The following is a 17,776-nucleotide window of genomic DNA, read 5'->3' as shown; positions in this document are numbered from 1 at the left end:
CAAACCCACAAGCAGAAAAAATAGTACACTAAAGACAACAATGCAGATAAGGGAAATGTCTATTCACATCTTAATGTCTATGTCATTAAAGTGATGCACCACAACAACTTATTCTATAAAAAAATTACTTAAGTACTTGAAAAGAAAATTACGTATGCAGTTACTGTTATTAGTCCCTTCTTAGCGTTCTTTCCTTTCGAAGTGCTCCTTTTTTGAAGAAAGTGAATCATAAAATTATTATTTAACAGATCTGTTGACAGCAAGTGTTCACATTAGCAAATACATTTTATTTTATTTTATAAAACCAATGCTGCAACACAGCTGGAAACCGGATATCAAATGAAATAAGCAACTATGTACAAAGCAAAGCATAAAAAAATCATTCAGTAGCCATGTGGCATTTCATAAGTCAGTAGAAATTTTCTCAACTCTTGTAGAGAGACACTTGTCATAATCAGGTGTGCAGATGTAAGAATATTTCCCATCAATTCATAAGCATTTCAGTAAGTGGCACAAAGTACAAGCTCCAAAGTGTAATCATATGTTTCCAAGTAATGAGCGTATCTGCGATGCTTTCTACAAAGGTATGTCAATAGCGAGGTTAATGGCCTCTTTTTTCTCCACCTAATGGCTTTTTCTCCAGGCGACTGGCGCATCTGGGCGCCCACAACGCATTACGTCAAGGTCACTTAGCTTTCTTACCAAAATACTTACAACAGCAGTTTGCGCTAGTTATCGTCCTCTGTAAGCTAAGTTCTGCAGAAGTCAATGTACTTAACTCATCATAGACAAAAGTGAAACGCTCTGCGTATAGATATCGTAGTTATTACGCTTATTGCCATGATGAAGTAAGTGCTGTACTGTAACATATTGTTGTGCTACAGAAAAGGCTGTCTCATTGTAGCTATACCACAATGTTACTACTAAAACGTGTTTTAGTTTCCAGAATAATACAGAAAAACTCTGCAGATATAACACAGATACACTGCAAAAGCAACAATGTAAATTGTGTCACACATTAGTAGCATCGTGATATAATCGTGTAGCTGTCAAAGAAACCAAATGCTAAGTCATCTTTAATCTCAGAGAAAGTACTTCAGATAAAGAATGTCTTTTCAAGTAAACCAAAATGCATTAAAATCTCATTAGCAGTATATGTTCTAAGTATGTAAGCCGTATATTCGTTACGTAATCGTGCAACTAACAAGCAAGAATGTACAAATAACAACACTGTGTTGTCTGTTGACTATAACAATGCATTCGTAATTACTGTTTAAATAAGTTCTCTTGGTTCTTGACTGGATAGTTAACTTCAAACATTGTTGCATGTTAACAGTTTCTAAGTCTGACAAAGCGTACTAGTAACGTGAAGTGAAAAGTTTTATGGCAAAGACTAAGTTAAAAAGCAGATTATCTATCAAGAAACAGTTTTACATGTGAAATGTGGTGTAAACCTTTACTCTTCCTAGTACACAGAGTTTCAACTTCAACGCAATTATCATGTGGTATACGTCGGATTCTGTAAGGTCCATTGCAAACCAGAAAGAATTTGTGACTCAAGTGTTTCTTCTTATGTGACAATGAATGAGCTTTAACGAGAACTTTCTGACCAATATATAGTTTCTTTGCATTTGCTTTACCGTGTAGTTTTCTCCTTTTGTCTGCAGCAGATTTTATATTTTTAATAGCCAAATCAATTATGTCTTTGTGTTAAAGTTTACATGTATTCGGAAAAGGTACAAGCTCTCTGAATCTGTTCGGTGGTTCTTTATTCTTCAGTACAAGAATAGGAGGTAAAGCAGTGGAGTCATGAGGCATTTCATTCAGCACATTTTAAAATTAGTGTAAATATCTGTCCCAATGCTGATACTTTCTGTGACAATAAAGTCTGCAAAGCTTATTGATTTCATTCATAATCCGTTCAGATGGGTTACAATATGGTGAGTACAATGAAATATAAACAAGTTTGATTTTATGATTCTGAAGCATGCGTGACCAAACAGCAGATCTGAATTGCGGTCCGTTATTTGAAATGACTTTACTAATGTGTCAGTGGCTTTACATATCGGTGTGAAAGAAGCAAATTTTGAAGTAACTTCAACAGCTACTAGAAGTTACGAAAATCCATTCGATGTTGTGACAAGGGGTCCCAAGAGGTCAACAGCAGCAAATTCTTTTAATTTAGAAGGAATGATAGGCAACAATGGAGCACGACGCGAGATAGTAGATGGTTTAACCTTTTGACAAAGTTCACAAATAGACAAGACTCTTCGAATTCTCTTCTCCATACTGTTAAAATAACAAGTCGTCCGAAGAATATGATAACATTTTCGTGGACCACAATGTGCGTAGCTGAAATGAATGTACCAAATGAGCTTATTAATAAAATCGCCAGGAATGCAAAATGCAAAGTACCCACAGCTTGTCATCAACAGTGCAGCGTTTGAAGAGTATGTTGATGCCGAATTTGTGTGTTTCTTTTCATGCCATTTACTTTTGATGTCTTTCCAAATCGGATCTTTATCTTGTTCATGAGAAATGTCCTTTAAGGTGTGGTGATGAAGTTTTCAAAGGCGAATTTCTGAATGTACAGAATACTGAAATTTTTCTCGAGGTTGCCTTCTGTGTTACTTTTCTCAAGCCCAGCCGATGCGCGTGACAGTGCGTCCGCAACAATGTTCTCTTTGCCGGGAATGTAGACTATTGTGAAGTGGAATTCTTGCAGAAACAATGCCCAACGTTTTAACCTGTCATGATTTAATTTTGAAGACATAAGAAATTGTAATGCACTATGATCACTGTATGCTTTTACGTGCTTACCAGAAAGAAAGAAACGGAACTTGTTAAATGCCCAAACGATAGCTAAAGCTTCTGATTCAGTAACGGAATAATTTTTTCAGATTTTGTTAGCACTCGCCTAGCAAAAGCAATGGTTTTCTGAACAATAGTGTCATTTTCTATGGCTTCTTGAAATAAATGGGCACCAAGACCGACTTTAGAAGAATCCGTGCTAAGGCAGAAATCTTGTGACAGATCTGGGTGAGCTAATATTGGCGCGTTAAGTAGAGCTTCTTTCAAAGAATTGAATTCCAACTGTGCCTGTTCGTCCCAGTTCCAAATAGTGATTTTTCCAGTAAGATAACAAAGTTTTGGTGTAACTAGAATTTGCATATTCAGAAAACGACGGGAAAAACTTACGAGACCTAGAAAACTTCGGACTTGTGGATGGAACTGGAATGGCTCTGATTGCTTCTAACTTTTCAGGATCCGGCTGAATGCCTTCAGAAGAAATAATGAGTCCCAAAAACTTCACCTTTGTCCTACCGAATTCAGACTTTTCCAAGTTAATTGTAATTCCAGATTCTGCAAAAAGACGTAACACACTGTTGAGGATGCTTTTATGTTGTTCCCATGAGGCTTCTGCTATCAGAATATCGTCCACATATAAGGTGATGTGACGTTTTAAGAACTCAGGTAATATGGAATTTAGCCCACGAATGAATGCTGCCGAAGAAATGTTCAAACCAAAAGGAAGTTTCAGAAATTGATAACAAACACCGAAACAAAGAAAAGCTGTGTATTTTCTACATTCTGGATAAAGTTCGACCTGATAAAAGCTGGATCTGAGATCAATAGAAGACAACACTTTTACACCATTAAAATTTGAAGTAGTTCTTCCAATGTTTGCGGCCTGTGTGGTACAGGAATGATGATAGTATTGATTTGTCTCAAATCTAAGACAAGCTTTTTTTTCTCAACAACATGTAACGGATTGTTGTATGAGCTTATTGCAGGCTCAATAATTCCCTCGTCAAGCATAGATTGTATTTCTGTTCTACAAGGTCCCTATAATGTGCCGGAATTACGTATGGTCTAACACAAAATTTAGTATGCTCACGAACACGAAATTGGTATTGAAATCCCTTGATTGTTCCTGTTTTGTGAGTAAAAACTGTGGAATGTATTGTAAAATCTCAATAAGGTCCTGCCTATCATTGTCATTACAATTCTCAATTGTTTGAATTTTATTCTGAATTAACTCATTAGTATCAAATACGCCATCGATATCATCCCTGTCAATAATTGGGGAGTGATTGTTAGTGTCAAGTTCCGTCGAAAATTCCGGACTGTTGTCTAACATAAGGTAAAGCCGATTAATTTCCTCGTCATGGTTTGAGAGCCATCTTCAAATTTCAAAGCTATTGACTTACCTTCTTTCTCTAAACTTATTTCAGCATCGTGAAAGTTTAAGATTGCTTTGTATTCATTCAAAAAGTCTACTCCCAATATAATTTCTGTTGACAATAATGGAACGATAAGGAAGCTCATAGAGAAACTGTGGCTTTGACAAAAGAATTCTAAGTTGGTTTGTTGGCGTACATCTACAATTTTTCCAAAGATTGCGCCTTGTAATTTAATCTTACGTAACGGAAGTGTGGGGCAATCGTTCGATTTGTTGCATTTGCTAAAGGCTGTTTCACTAATTACTGAAATGGGACTGCCAGAGTCAAGTACTGCCGTAAATTTTACGTCATTTACTGTAATGTGAATTACAGGATATGCAATGCTGTTATGTTTTACGTCGTGTTCCTGGAGTAAGATGTCCCTAATGTCTTCCATTTTTACGTAATTACTAGCCACGGCAGCTACGTCGTCAGCTTCATAAGTACGTTTTGTGGCTGTCAGCGGTGTGAGAAATTGCCTACTATCTCTTTGTTGGCGCGCGTCGTTATTGGAATTAGGAGACCTAACTTCTATAAACTCACCTTGTGGAGAGGGCCCTGCCCTGTTTGAATCTCGCCAGTTCTGATGAAATTCAGGTCTGTCGTTATGATTATATCGTCTGTCGTCATGTCAGTAGTTTCTGTAATTTTTTTCTTGTGGGTCACGTGGTGGAGAATTACACCACGAATCGTAACTGCGCAGTGGACTGTTGCGTCTGACGTTATTCTGTCACCCTTGATAATAATTATTTTGGTTCCCATATTCTCTGTTTCTCTGTCACCCTTGATAATAATTATTTTGGTTCCCATATTGTCTGTTTCTCTGACTGTCTCTGTTATATTCATTACTATGGAAATGCGATCTTTCTCTGTGATTATTATTACTCTGCCAGTAGTTGTCATATGGGTGGCGTCTGTTTTGGTCACTATTTGCGCTGTAAGAATAGCCTTGTCGTGTCCAGTTATTGTTTCTGAAGTCACGGAATTGTGACGGATGTGACCTGTAATGATTGTTTTCCTGTTTTCGCGTCCCGTGATTGTCAGTGTGAATTTCCAATTCTTGTAACAGTCCCTGAAAAGCTTCAATGTCGTCTTTGCAACGTCCTGTCAAAATAATCTGTCGTAAATGTTAAGGCAATTTGATTAAGCAAATGCGGATGAGTTCTGAGGGGCTGTATAGGTTTGACAGGTACTGATTCTTGTGCAACATGACTTCAAAATATTTGACAAGAGTGGAAAATTCAGATTATTCAAAGTGTTTCATCATCATGATGCTATGTTTTACGTGATCTTGAGTAGCTTGAGACCAATATGCTAAGAGGAAAGCGTGATAAAATTCTCCTTGACTGCGACAATCGTTAATGACCGATTGCATTCTTACAGCTGGTTCATTCTCTAAGTAGCCACAAAATTCTAATCTGTGCTCCAATGACCAGTTGGGAGGAAAACATTGAGAGAATCAAGGAAGCCCCGCTTGTGGATGAATGTCGTTGCCAGAGTTCTTAAATGTTTTGAATTAACGTGTAGTAATGAACAGTATGAATATCTAACACTTGGTTCAAGAATCATAAAAGAAGGTTGCATACATGGAAGAATCCTGGAGATACTAGAAGGTATCAGATAGATTATATAATGGTAAGACAGAGATTTAGGAACCAGGTTTAAAATTGTAAGACATTTCCAGGGCCAGATGTGGACTCTGACCACAATCTATTGGTTATGAACTGTAGATTAAAACGGAAGAAACTGCAGCAAGGTGGGAATTTAAGGAGATGGAACCTGGATAAACTGACTAAACCAGAGGTTGTACAGAGTTTCAGGAAGAGCATAAGGGAACAATTGACAGGAATGGAGCAAAGAAAAATAACAGTAGAAGAAGAATGGGTAGCTCTGAGGGATGAAGTAGTGAAGGCAGCAGAGGATCAAGTAGGTAAAAAGACGAGGGCTAGTAGAAATCCTTGGGTAACAGAAGAAATATTGAATTTAATTGATGAAAGGAGAAATTAGGAGAAAATAGAGCCACTTGTATGAATATCAAGAGCTCATATGGAAACCCAGTTCTAAGCAAAGAAGGGAAAGCAGAAAGGTGGAAGGAGTATATAGAGGGTCTATACAAGGGTGATGTTCTTGAGGACAATATTATGGAAATGGAAGAGGATGTAGATGAAGATGAAATGGGAGATAGGATACTGCGTGAAGAGTTTGACAGAGCACTGAAAGACCTGAGTCGAAACAAGGCCCCAGGAGTTGACAACATTCCACTGGAACTACTGACGGCCTTGGGAGAGCCAGTCCTGACAAAACTCTACCATGTGGTGAGCAAGGTGTATGAGACAGGCGAAATACCCTCAGACTTCAAGACGAATATAATAATTCTAATCCCAAAGAAAGCAGGTGTTGACAGAAGTGAAAATTATCGAACTATCAGTTTAATAAGTCACAGCTGCAAAATACTAACGCGAATTCATTACAGACGAATGGAAAAACTGGTAGAAGCCGACCTCGGCGAAGATCAGTTTGGATTCCGTAGAAATGTTGGAACACGTAAGGCAATACTGACCCTACGACTTATCTTAGAAAATAGATTAAGGAAAGGCAAACATACATTTCTAGCAATTGTGGACTTAGAGAAAGCTTTTGGCAATGTTGACTGGAATACTCTCTTTCAAATTCTAAAGGTGGCAGGGGTAAAATACAGGGAGCGAAAGGCTATTTACAATTTGTACAGAAACCAGATGGCAGTTATGAGTCGAGGGACATCATAGGGATGCAGTGGTTGGGAAGGGAGTGAGACAGGGTTGTAGCCTCTCTCCGATGTTATTCAATCTGTATATTGAGCAAGCAGTGAAGGAAACAAAAGAAAAATTCGGAGTAGGTATTAAAATCCATGGAGAAGAAATGAAAACTTTGAGGTTCGCCGATGACATTGTAATTCTGCCAGAGACAGCAAAGGACTTGGAAGAGCAGTTGAACGTAATGGGCAGTGTCGTGAAAGGAGGATATAAGATGAACATCAAGAAATCAAAACGAGGATAATGGAATGTAGTCGAATTAAGTCGGGCGATGCTGAGGGAATTAAATTAGCAAATGAGACACTTAAAGAAGTAAAGGAGTTTTGCTATTTGGGGAGCATAATAACTGATGTTGGTCGAGGTAAAGAGGATATAAAATGTAGACTGGCAATGGCAAGGAAAGCGTTTCTGAAGAAGAGAAATTTGTTAACATCGGGTATAGATTTAAGTGTCAGGAAGTCGTATCTGTAAGTATTTGTATGGAGTGTAGCCAAGTATGGAAGTGAAACATGGACGATAAATAGTTTGGACAAGAAGAGAATACAAGCTTTCGAAATGTGGTGCTACAGAAGAATGTTGATGATTAGGTGGGTAGATCACGTAACTAATGAGGAGGTATTGAATAGGATTGGGGAGAAGAGAAGTCTGTGGCACAACTTGTCTAGAAGAAGGGGTCGGTTGGTAGGACATGTTCTGAGGCATCAAGGGATCACAAATTTAGCATTGGAGGGCAGCATGGAGGGTAAAAATCGTAGAGGGAGACCAAGAGATGAATACACTAAGCAGATTCAGAAGGATGTAAGTTGCAATAGGTACAGTGAGATGAGGAAGCTTTCACAGGATAGAGTAGCATGGAGAGCTGCATCAAACCAGTCTCAGGACTGAAGACAACAACAACAACAACAACAACAACAATGAAAAGCTTATAGTCAAAGTCATCAGTTCGGCGAGTCGCATATAGATAATTGTTACGTCGTGTCGGCTGTTCCATCTCAAAATTCGGTGCACCTTGCCAATTTCTTTCATAACTTCCGAAATGCCCTGTGTTATTATTTTGTGGCTTTTCAGTATTTCAAAGTCCCTCTTCCTGTGTTGTAGCGCGAGTCCCCTCTGAAATATGTAATTCTTGTATTACTTGTGCCAACTGATCTTGTACTTCTCGGATTTCTCTTTAGTGTTGCGTGTTAATTTGATTCTGGTTTTTTTGAATTTCCTAATTTGTTCGTACTCTTCTGTGTCATTAAAGACTACCGGTCTTTTGTGATTCAGATTGTCATCTACCTTCGTAGATAAATTATTTAGCTGATCCGAAAGTTCGACTACTTTCTCTGATAATGAACTAATTTCCTCCATGTGTCTTTCTGAACCAATTTTCAGAGTATCTACTGTGTTCTTTAAGTTTTTCTGAGTTTCTGCAAGTTGCGTAACCGAATCGGTGGATGCAACTGAGTCAACTTTAGCCCTCAAGGTCTCGTGATTTTCACGAACAATGGTTTGCAGTTCTTTTATGGCTGTTTCGTAATTCTGTAATGCATTTTCATGCCGCGAAAAAATAGGTTGAAAATGCTTACAAATTTGATTTTACGTCATTACAGACTTTTTGACATTCCGATTCGATGTTATGTAACTCAGTAGTTAAATGTTCTCGTGTTTGTTGAAGTGTTTCTTTAATTTGTTTCTGATTTTGTTCCATTTGTTGCTGTGACTGTTTTCGATTTTGTTCCATTGCGCGTAACTTTTGCTGTGTTTGCCTCTGATTTTGTTTAATTTGTTGCATTAATTGTAATAACAATGTATTAGTTTCTGGAATCTGTTCCTTTATGCTTTTCGGCAGTGGATTTGCACCGGTAACATTCGGATTTTGAAAATCAGAAAATGTGTCTTGACTTAATTGAGAAAATGGTGAGGACGTAAAACTTGAATCTACGGTATATGCAAGATTCTGTCCTGTCATTTCGAGTTCCTGGGGCGAGTTGTTGCCGACCGATCGACCGACAATACTACCCTGTTCATTAACTGTTTCAATGTCTACACTATTATTTATTGCCTGGTCCATATCCCTATTGGCAATTACCAAATTACTATGTTGAACATTAGTTAATTCATTACACGGTGGCGCTAACACACTACCCTCTCATTCAATGTCCTTTCTCAGTTTACTTTGGAGCCTAGTATTACGTTTTTCACACGCCATAATTGTCACAATATTTCACACGATAACACAGAAAAGCACAATTTGAAGAGCAAAACGAGAAAATACATTAAAATAGCACTGAAAATACTATCTCGTTAATTGCAAGCGCAGCTGCGAAATACGTGGTGCAAATCTACATGCATGCCACAACTGTTTTACACTACAACAGTGAAAAACTACAACTACAAAGAAAAATCTCTCTACAATTACGCGCTATCGATAAACAATAACTACACTAATTACTCAAACTACAAGAAAATGATCAGAAGATTCCAGTGAGTTATCCTCAGCTAAGGGTCGACATATGAAACGTACCCTTAGAAAAATTTAAAAATGACAGTGCTAGAAAACCTCTTACGTTATTTAATTTTCAAACAGCTGAGCAAAACTGAACGTGCTCAGACATTTCTCTCTTTACTTATTCCGATCATCAATAAACTGACACAATATTTTTAGCGCAACGCAATCTATCAATAATTCCTACAAATGAATGGCCCTGACTAACAATAACCTATACCTTTCATGAATCACTTACTTCTCAAAAATCTTCGTTACTCGAAGTACTGCAATACAGCGAGCGCCAATACTGCCAGCTAAATAAAAGATTCTAAGTACTGAAGGCACTAACTACTGACAGGCATAGTTAGCAAATGAAAGATGTTCAAAAGTGATCATATATATATATATATATATATATATATATATATATATATATATATATATATCAGTTCATGATATCCAGTGTTACAAGTTTACTCTTTCTGATGGACACACGTCCAGATCGTCCGCTCTCAAAATTTTGCCATCTCTCTTCCCACATCCACCACTGCTTGCGGCTCACCTTCAACTGCGCAACGCTACGCGCTGTTCACATCCAACTGCCCAACACTGCAATAGCAAATATTCCAACAATGCAAACCAGCCAAAGACTTCACACACCACAGTCAGTTATTTTCATATAGAGCGTTACGTGGCGTTACCAACATAAAAACCTAAACAGCCTGTAACAACAACAACTGTACATATAAAAATTTTTCTTCTGATTTTCGATAGATTAATATAAGCGATGTTTTGATGCCATTTCTTTTCTTGTCATGTCGTTATGTTAAAGAAACTGTAAACACATTTCAATGTAAATTTTAATATTTATGTTAAATTTCAAGTAATGTTATAATAGAAGTGAAGTTTAAATAATGTTGGGAATATTGTAAGATGTGAAAGTTGTAATTGTACGCCTGGTCCATACGTAGGCAATGTATTAGAATATGTGAAATGTAAAACCTGGGGTGAATACCCTATCTGTAGGGGAGCGGTAAAAGGTGGATGGCAGGCGTGCGCGGGAAAATGCACACGGGCGCGGCACGGCATAACGGGCTCAGCAACACAGTCGGAGTTGGGCACCGGTCTGAGGAACACGTTCCGGATCGAGGAGGCTATCCTGGAAAAAGTGGTTTCATTTGAGCCTCGGATGTGCCGTTTCCGACGACTATACAGCATGGCTATATCCAATAGGCACTGAATTGAAAAGGATTACAACGCCAAGAAGAAGCAAAGTGCCGATACAGCAAGAGCCATAGCTGTGATTGTATGTGTGCTGTGCGCCTCGCCATCTCGCTGCCCGCCAACCGCCGCATCGACTCGCACAGGTCAATTCTTTACAAGTGTATCCGTATGGACCAGTGTTAAATTTGTTCCTAACTGTTCAATAATAACTTGACTTTTACCAGAATTGCCCTATTAATTAATGATCCTAATCACTAACCTGGACAGGGTCCTTTCCGCATGTTGTGCAATCCGAGTGTCCCGAAATGAAGATTTAAAATTCATGTTAATAAGAATTACGTGCAGAACTATCTATGCTAGAAAGATATTTAAAGAACTTTGTTGTTAATGAATATTTTGGTAAATAATAGACCTGACAAATTTTGAAGATAAGGTTGAAAGTGGTTTAGTAATGAAGCTTAATTAATCAGAGACAAAAATAATGGTAGTTAAATGAGGAATTAATAAGACAAAAAGAATAGTAACTCCTATTTTTTTTATCTTGAGTGCTTCATGTTTTCGATAGTTAATAGTTTCAACACAGTGACCATAACAGTTTCAGGGTTCCCCCCCCCCCTTTTCCTTCTTTTCATTTCTATTCATTTAAATGCTGAAGTGCATTGAACTGATTTGATCTTCAAAGTGAAAGCCCATATAAAACCTAAATTTATCAGTGTTTTTTCCTTATTAAGATTGACATTGTATGTGTGTTTCAAAAGTGCTATTTCTAGGGCAACCTATGCCCGATTTCAGTTGGATCAATAGACAAAATGCAGTGTGTAGTAATCATTGTAGTGTAATGTTGTGTATTTGTAGCTTGTCCAAATCAGTACAAAAAGGGAAAATACTAGTTTAGTAGATTTTTCTGGTTCTAAAATTTTCCATTTAATGCAGTATTACTACGTGTGGTTATGTTTGTACGTACATCCACTTGTACAAGGAAAAACTCACGTAATGCCTAATTAGTCTGGCGACCGTATTATTAATAATTGGTAGCATCTGCTGAGTAGGTTTCTTGTCCGTATTAACGTGTAGTTGCACTTGGTACTAGCTTGACGTATCATTGTTGTTACTGACTGAGTATAAGTCCGATTTTGCTTCCATTCAGGTACACGCGGTCATCTTATGTAATAAAATCCTTTCTTAGAAGGTGAAGCCCGTTAACTTATCATAGTACAGGCTTTAAAGAGTTAACGTACGCAAGAGCGGAGACGTTACAAGTGGCGACTGTGACAGGACTATTTGTTCTGTTGGAGTATAAGCTACGTAAACGTTAACGCTGCTTGCCACGTTACAAGTGGCTTCCCGGTGACAGGACATCCAGTTGTTGTCAGTCACAAATTAAAGTGAATACCGAACAGTGGATGTTCAGTGACTCGAATTGTAATAACATTCAGTAAAGTAAATTGCAGTGAACGTCGAGTATAGCAGTGTGGTGTGATTGGCATTCAGTATGGACAAGAACGTAGAAACGGTAGATGTGCCGAGCGTAATGGAAAATGCGACTGGCAGTAGCAGGAGTGTACGCGGCCAGATAACAGATGGCGTTAGCGGAAGACCATTGGCGTACATACAATACCACGAACACGTTAACGAACAGATTGAAATGTCGAGATCATTTCGAACACAGCAAGGGATAAAACAGGAAATAGAGGGTGATTTTGTAGAGGATAGTGGGTATATGAATGAATCCACTGACATGTTTGATTCTCCACAGATAAAGAAAGAACCGAAAGAAACTTCTGAAGTAGGATCGGAACACACAGATTCCGTAGAACAAAACAGTGTGAAAATTTTAAGCATGAACGATTTATTTGAACAATTAACTAAACAAATTACAGGACAAAATGATCAGCTTCAAAAACAAGTTAGTAGTCAGGTTAGTCAGCTCAAAACACAGAATGAGCAACTTAAGACACACGTTAGTCAGCTTAAAACACACGTTGACGAGCAGCTTAAAACACAAAGTAATCAGCTCAAAACACACGTTGATCAAATTAAAGCACAGGTCGAAGATCAAGGAATTAAAATTAGTAAACAAACAGAACAAGTAGAACAAAAAGTGGGTAATTTAAATTCTGTGGTAAATACTATGAGATTTGAAATTGATACCATTAACAAAAATATGGATACTATGCAGGGAGAAATTGGTAACATTAACAGTAGGTTCGATGTTGCAATTCTCAACATCCAAGAGAAAGTAGAACCTCTGGTTGAAACAAAAGTAGACGAAAAAGTTTTCGGTCTTAAAACTGAAATCGTAAACGAATGTCAACTCGGAATATCACAGTTGAAAAAGGCAGTTTCAGACACTGAAAGAGAGTTAGGCAAAAAATTTACCGGACATGTACAAAAGTGTGAACAAAATACTTCGAAACTTCAAGGCAAAATTTTCGACCTTGAGAGTAAAATTAAAGATAGGCCTGGTGTTGTCTGTAATGGCACACCAATTACGAAGCTGTTAGAAGGTGAGAAACGCTTCGATCCTGCCAAGAAACATAACGGATGGCATCCGTTAGATTTCATCAAAAATTGCGAAAGGATATTTCCTGAACACTTGTCTGATCAGGAAAAGATAAACGTAGTAATTAGCGCCTTAGCAGGTGACGCTAAGCGCTGGGGAATTAATTTGAATACCGAACGAATGACGTTCGAAGAATTCAAGCAAAGGTTTACGGAAGAATATTGGTCCGAACAAAAACAGGATCATTTTTGGCGCGAGTTTATCATGGCCAAGCTTCATGATAACAGGGGCAGGAGCTCTTTGAGAGATTTCTGCGAATATTGGTACCGAAAATTGACACATTTAAGAGGAAGAAGATCTGATTCCGAAATAATATGGGAGCTATACAACAAGCTTCCAGAAGATTCAAAGAGATACGTGGCAAGCAATCATCCCAGCTTCCAAGCATTTCTCGAAAGAGTCGAAGACGAAGACCACTGGCGCGAAAGTCGTACCAATTATCAAAATTTTGGTTATCGAAATAATCGTAATAACGACGAGAGAAATGACGGCGAAGGATTTCACGTCAATATGATACAGAGAGGAAGAGGCAGAGGCAGAGGCCGAGGAAGTTATCTAGGTCGCGGTAGAGGATACACCGCGCAAAATAATAACGACGCGGGATAGTCACACAATCAGAACTGGAGCCAGGGACAGAGACTCTTGTGACATTATCCTGACTGCCTTGTCCGAGAATTACTTCGAGCAGATAGTTAGAGAACCAACTCGTGAAGCTAACGTTTTAGACCTCATAGCAACAAATAGACCGGAACTTTTCGACTCCGTGAATGTAGAAGAGGGTATCAGTGATCATAAGTCAGTGGTTGCATCAATGACTACAAGTGTAATAAGAAATGCCAAGAAAGGAAGGAAAATCTATTTGCTTAACAAGAGTGATAGGGCACAAATCGCAGAATATCTGAGTGACCACCATCAAACGTTCATTTCTGAGGAAGAGGATGTGGAACAAAAATGGAAAAAATTCAGAAACATCGTCCAGTACGCCTTAGATAAGTTCGTACCGACTAAGGTCCAAAGCGAGGGTAAAGATCCACCGTGGTATAACAATCATGTACGAAAGGTACTACGGAAACAAAGAAAGCTTCACCATAGGTTTAAGAGTAGTCGAATCATAGCTGATAAGGAAAAGCTGAACGAAGCGAAAAAGAGCGTAAAGAGAGCAATGAGAGAAGCATTCAACGAATTCGAACATAAAACATTGGCAAACAATCTAAACAATAACCCTAAAAAGTTTTGGTCATATGTAAAATCGGTAAGCGGATCTAAATCCCCTATTCAGTCACTCGTTGACCACGATGGCACCGAAACAGAGGACGACCGAAGAAAGGCAGAAATACTGAATTCAGTGTTCCGAAACTGTTTCACTGCGGAAAATCGTAACACGGTCCCTGACTTCAGCCGTCGCACGGACGCCAAAATGGAAAATATTGAAATAAACGATATCGGAATTGAAAAACAACTGCTATCACTTAGTAGCGGAAAAGCATCCGGACCAGACGAGATACCCTTAAGATTCTACAGTGATTATGCTAAAGAACTTGCCCCCTTTCTATCAGCAATTTATCGTAGATCTCTGGAAGAACGTAAAGTACCTAGCGACTGGAAGAAAGCACAGGTCGTTCCCATTTTCAAGAAGGGTCATAAATCAGATGCGAATAATTATAGGCCTATTTCACTTACGTCAATCTGTTGTAGAATAATGGAACATGTTTTGTGTTCTCGTATTATGACGTTCTTAGATAATACAAATCTCCTTCATCATAACCAACATGGATTCCGCAAACAGAGATCATGTGAAACCCAGCTCGCCCTATTTGCCCAAGAAATTCACAGTGCCGTAGACACTGGCGAGCAGATTGATGCCGTATTCCTGGACTTCAGGAAGGCATTTGATACGGTTCCGCACTTACGTTTAGTGAAAAAAATACGTGCTTACGGAATATCGGACCAGGTTTGTGATTGGATTCAGGATTTCCTAGAAGAAAGAACACAACATGTCATTCTTAACGGTTCAAAATCTGCAGATGTAGAGGTAATTTCGGGAGTACCGCAAGGAAGCGTGATAGGACCTTTATTGTTTACAATATACATAAATGACTTAGTTGACAACATCGGTAGCTCCGTGAGGCTATTTGCAGATGACACGGTTGTCTACAAGAAAGTAGCAACATCAGAAGACTCGTACGTACTCCAGGAAGACCTGCAGAGGATTAATGAATGGTGCGACAGCTGGCAGCTTTCCCTAAATGTAGATAAATGTAATATAATGCGCATACATAGGGGCAGAAATCCATTCCAGTACGATTATGCCATAGGTGGTAAATCATTGGAAGCGGTAACGACCGTAAAATACTTAGGAGTTACTATCCGGAGCGATCTGAAGTGGAATGATCACATAAAACAAATAGTGGGAAAAGCAGGCGCCAGGTTGAGATTCATAGGAAGAATTCTAAGAAAATGTGACTCATCGACGAAAGAAGTAGCTTACAAAACGCTTGTTCGTCCGATTCTTGAGTATTGCTCATCAGTATGGGACCCTTACCAGGTTGGATTAATAGAAGAGATAGACATGATCCAGCGAAAAGCAGCGCGATTCGTCATGGGGACATTTAGTCAGCGCGAGAGCGTTACGGAGATGCTGAACAAGCTCCAGTGGCAGACACTTCAAGAAAGGCGTTACGCAATACGGAGAGGTTTATTATCGAAATTACGAGAGAGCACATTCCGGGAAGAGATGGGCAACATATTACTACCGCCCACATATATCTCGCGTAATGATCACAACGAAAAGATCCGAGAAATTAGAGCAAATACGGAGACTTACAAGCAGTCGTTCCTCCCACGCACAATTCGTGAATGGAACAGGGAAGGGGGGATCAGATAGTGGTACAATAAGTACCCTCCGCCACACACCGTAAGGTGGCTCGCGGAGTATAGATGTAGATGTAGATGTAGAAACTAATTTCCGCGAACGTTGCGGGCCAAACGGAAGCGGACAGTACATACCGGCCCCGATTCAAGAAAAGTTACCGAACCAATAGTAATGTTATGAGACAGGTTAGAGACAGGCGTGGAACGACGCAACGTGTCGTTGCGAAGCAAGCGTCAGGTGCGAGCCAGAATGAGTCATCTTGGCCGCGCAGAGCGCTACTTGTTGACAGGCAAGTGGAGCATCAGAGGGCAACGGCCCGGCCTAGCAGAACAGCTGTTCAGAGAAAAGCCGCTAGCAATACGGCAGCTTTAGGTGCGAACATAGCCGTAAGAGCTGATGAAAATATTACGAGTGGTAATTCCGTGGCGAAGGAAATAATAGATGAAACTGTGGATACACAGAGAGGTGCGGTGAGCAGTGTTAGCAATGAAGTAAATGGCGCGAAAGAATTAGCAGAAGTAACTGATTGGCGTGTGCAGATCGACGATCTGTACAAGGGCCTAAAGCAATGTGAGTGGGAGGATTTTAAGAAGGAGTATGAGGCAAAGAAATTAATTAGTAAAGAAGGAGATAAAAGGGACGTCGATAAGGTGGCGTGGCCCGAGTTTAAAGAGGAGAGAGTAAATAGCGCCGCGCAAAGTACGCGTGCTGCCGATAGGACGAAGGTGAAAAATAGGAAGGAATTGGAGGACGAAATCCTTAGCATTGACGAGGAAGTAACTTCTGTTAACAATCCGCCAACAGTACAAGGTGCTACCGAAAGGCACCGTGAGGAAGAGGCAGATAATTGCCTAAAAGTAATTGAAGTCCACGAGGATTACACGAGATATGAAGTAACAGTAGATGTGAGTAAAGCTGATGATGAGGCCGTTTTGCCGAAAGAGGATATTGAATTAAAAGTAAAGCCTGACGAGAATGCAGAGGGAGAACTTAGTGCCTGTCTCAGAAAAGCTTTTATGTTAGAACCTGAAAGCGATCCGGAATGGTCGGATTCTGACGATAGTTCAGACAGCGAATTTTTTGGTAATATTGGAAATAATGAAAATACAGTTAACTGCAATATTTTACCCAATGATGACGAAGTTTCAAAACAAAATCCAGATGTTGAGACCGAACAAAGAAAGAAAGAGCCACCTGACGACTCAGGGTCTATTTTACAAAGAGTTCAAGTAATTAATGACTTTGAACTCCCTGAACCAAAGAAACCGCCAGATATAGGTGAGGTGAATGTTAAGAGCATATCTTGGGACGATGTTATCGTCGACCCGGATTTGCTTAGGGAAGATCACAACAATGAAAAACATTCGACGGTTAAACAAACTGTAATACCAGTTGAAATTTATAATGTGAAATTGCAAGTACTTCTTGATACTGGATCTCAGATAAGTGCAATCTCCCAGTCGTTTTTCGAACACATTTGTGATAAGCCTGGACTAGTAATTATGTCAGTGACGGGTGTAAAAATTGTTGGTGCTACTGGCAAAGCTAGCAAGCCGGTAAAGAACCAGATTTTGGTTGAATTTAGTATAAAAGGACAAAACTTTGAACACGATTTTTTGGTTGTGCCAG

The sequence above is a fragment of the Schistocerca nitens genome, chromosome 1 (assembly GCF_023898315.1).
Source record: "Schistocerca nitens isolate TAMUIC-IGC-003100 chromosome 1, iqSchNite1.1, whole genome shotgun sequence".
NCBI lineage: Eukaryota > Metazoa > Arthropoda > Insecta > Orthoptera > Acrididae > Schistocerca > Schistocerca nitens.
The sequence above is the reverse complement of the archived record's forward strand: the minus strand, read 5'-3'. Positions refer to the sequence as shown.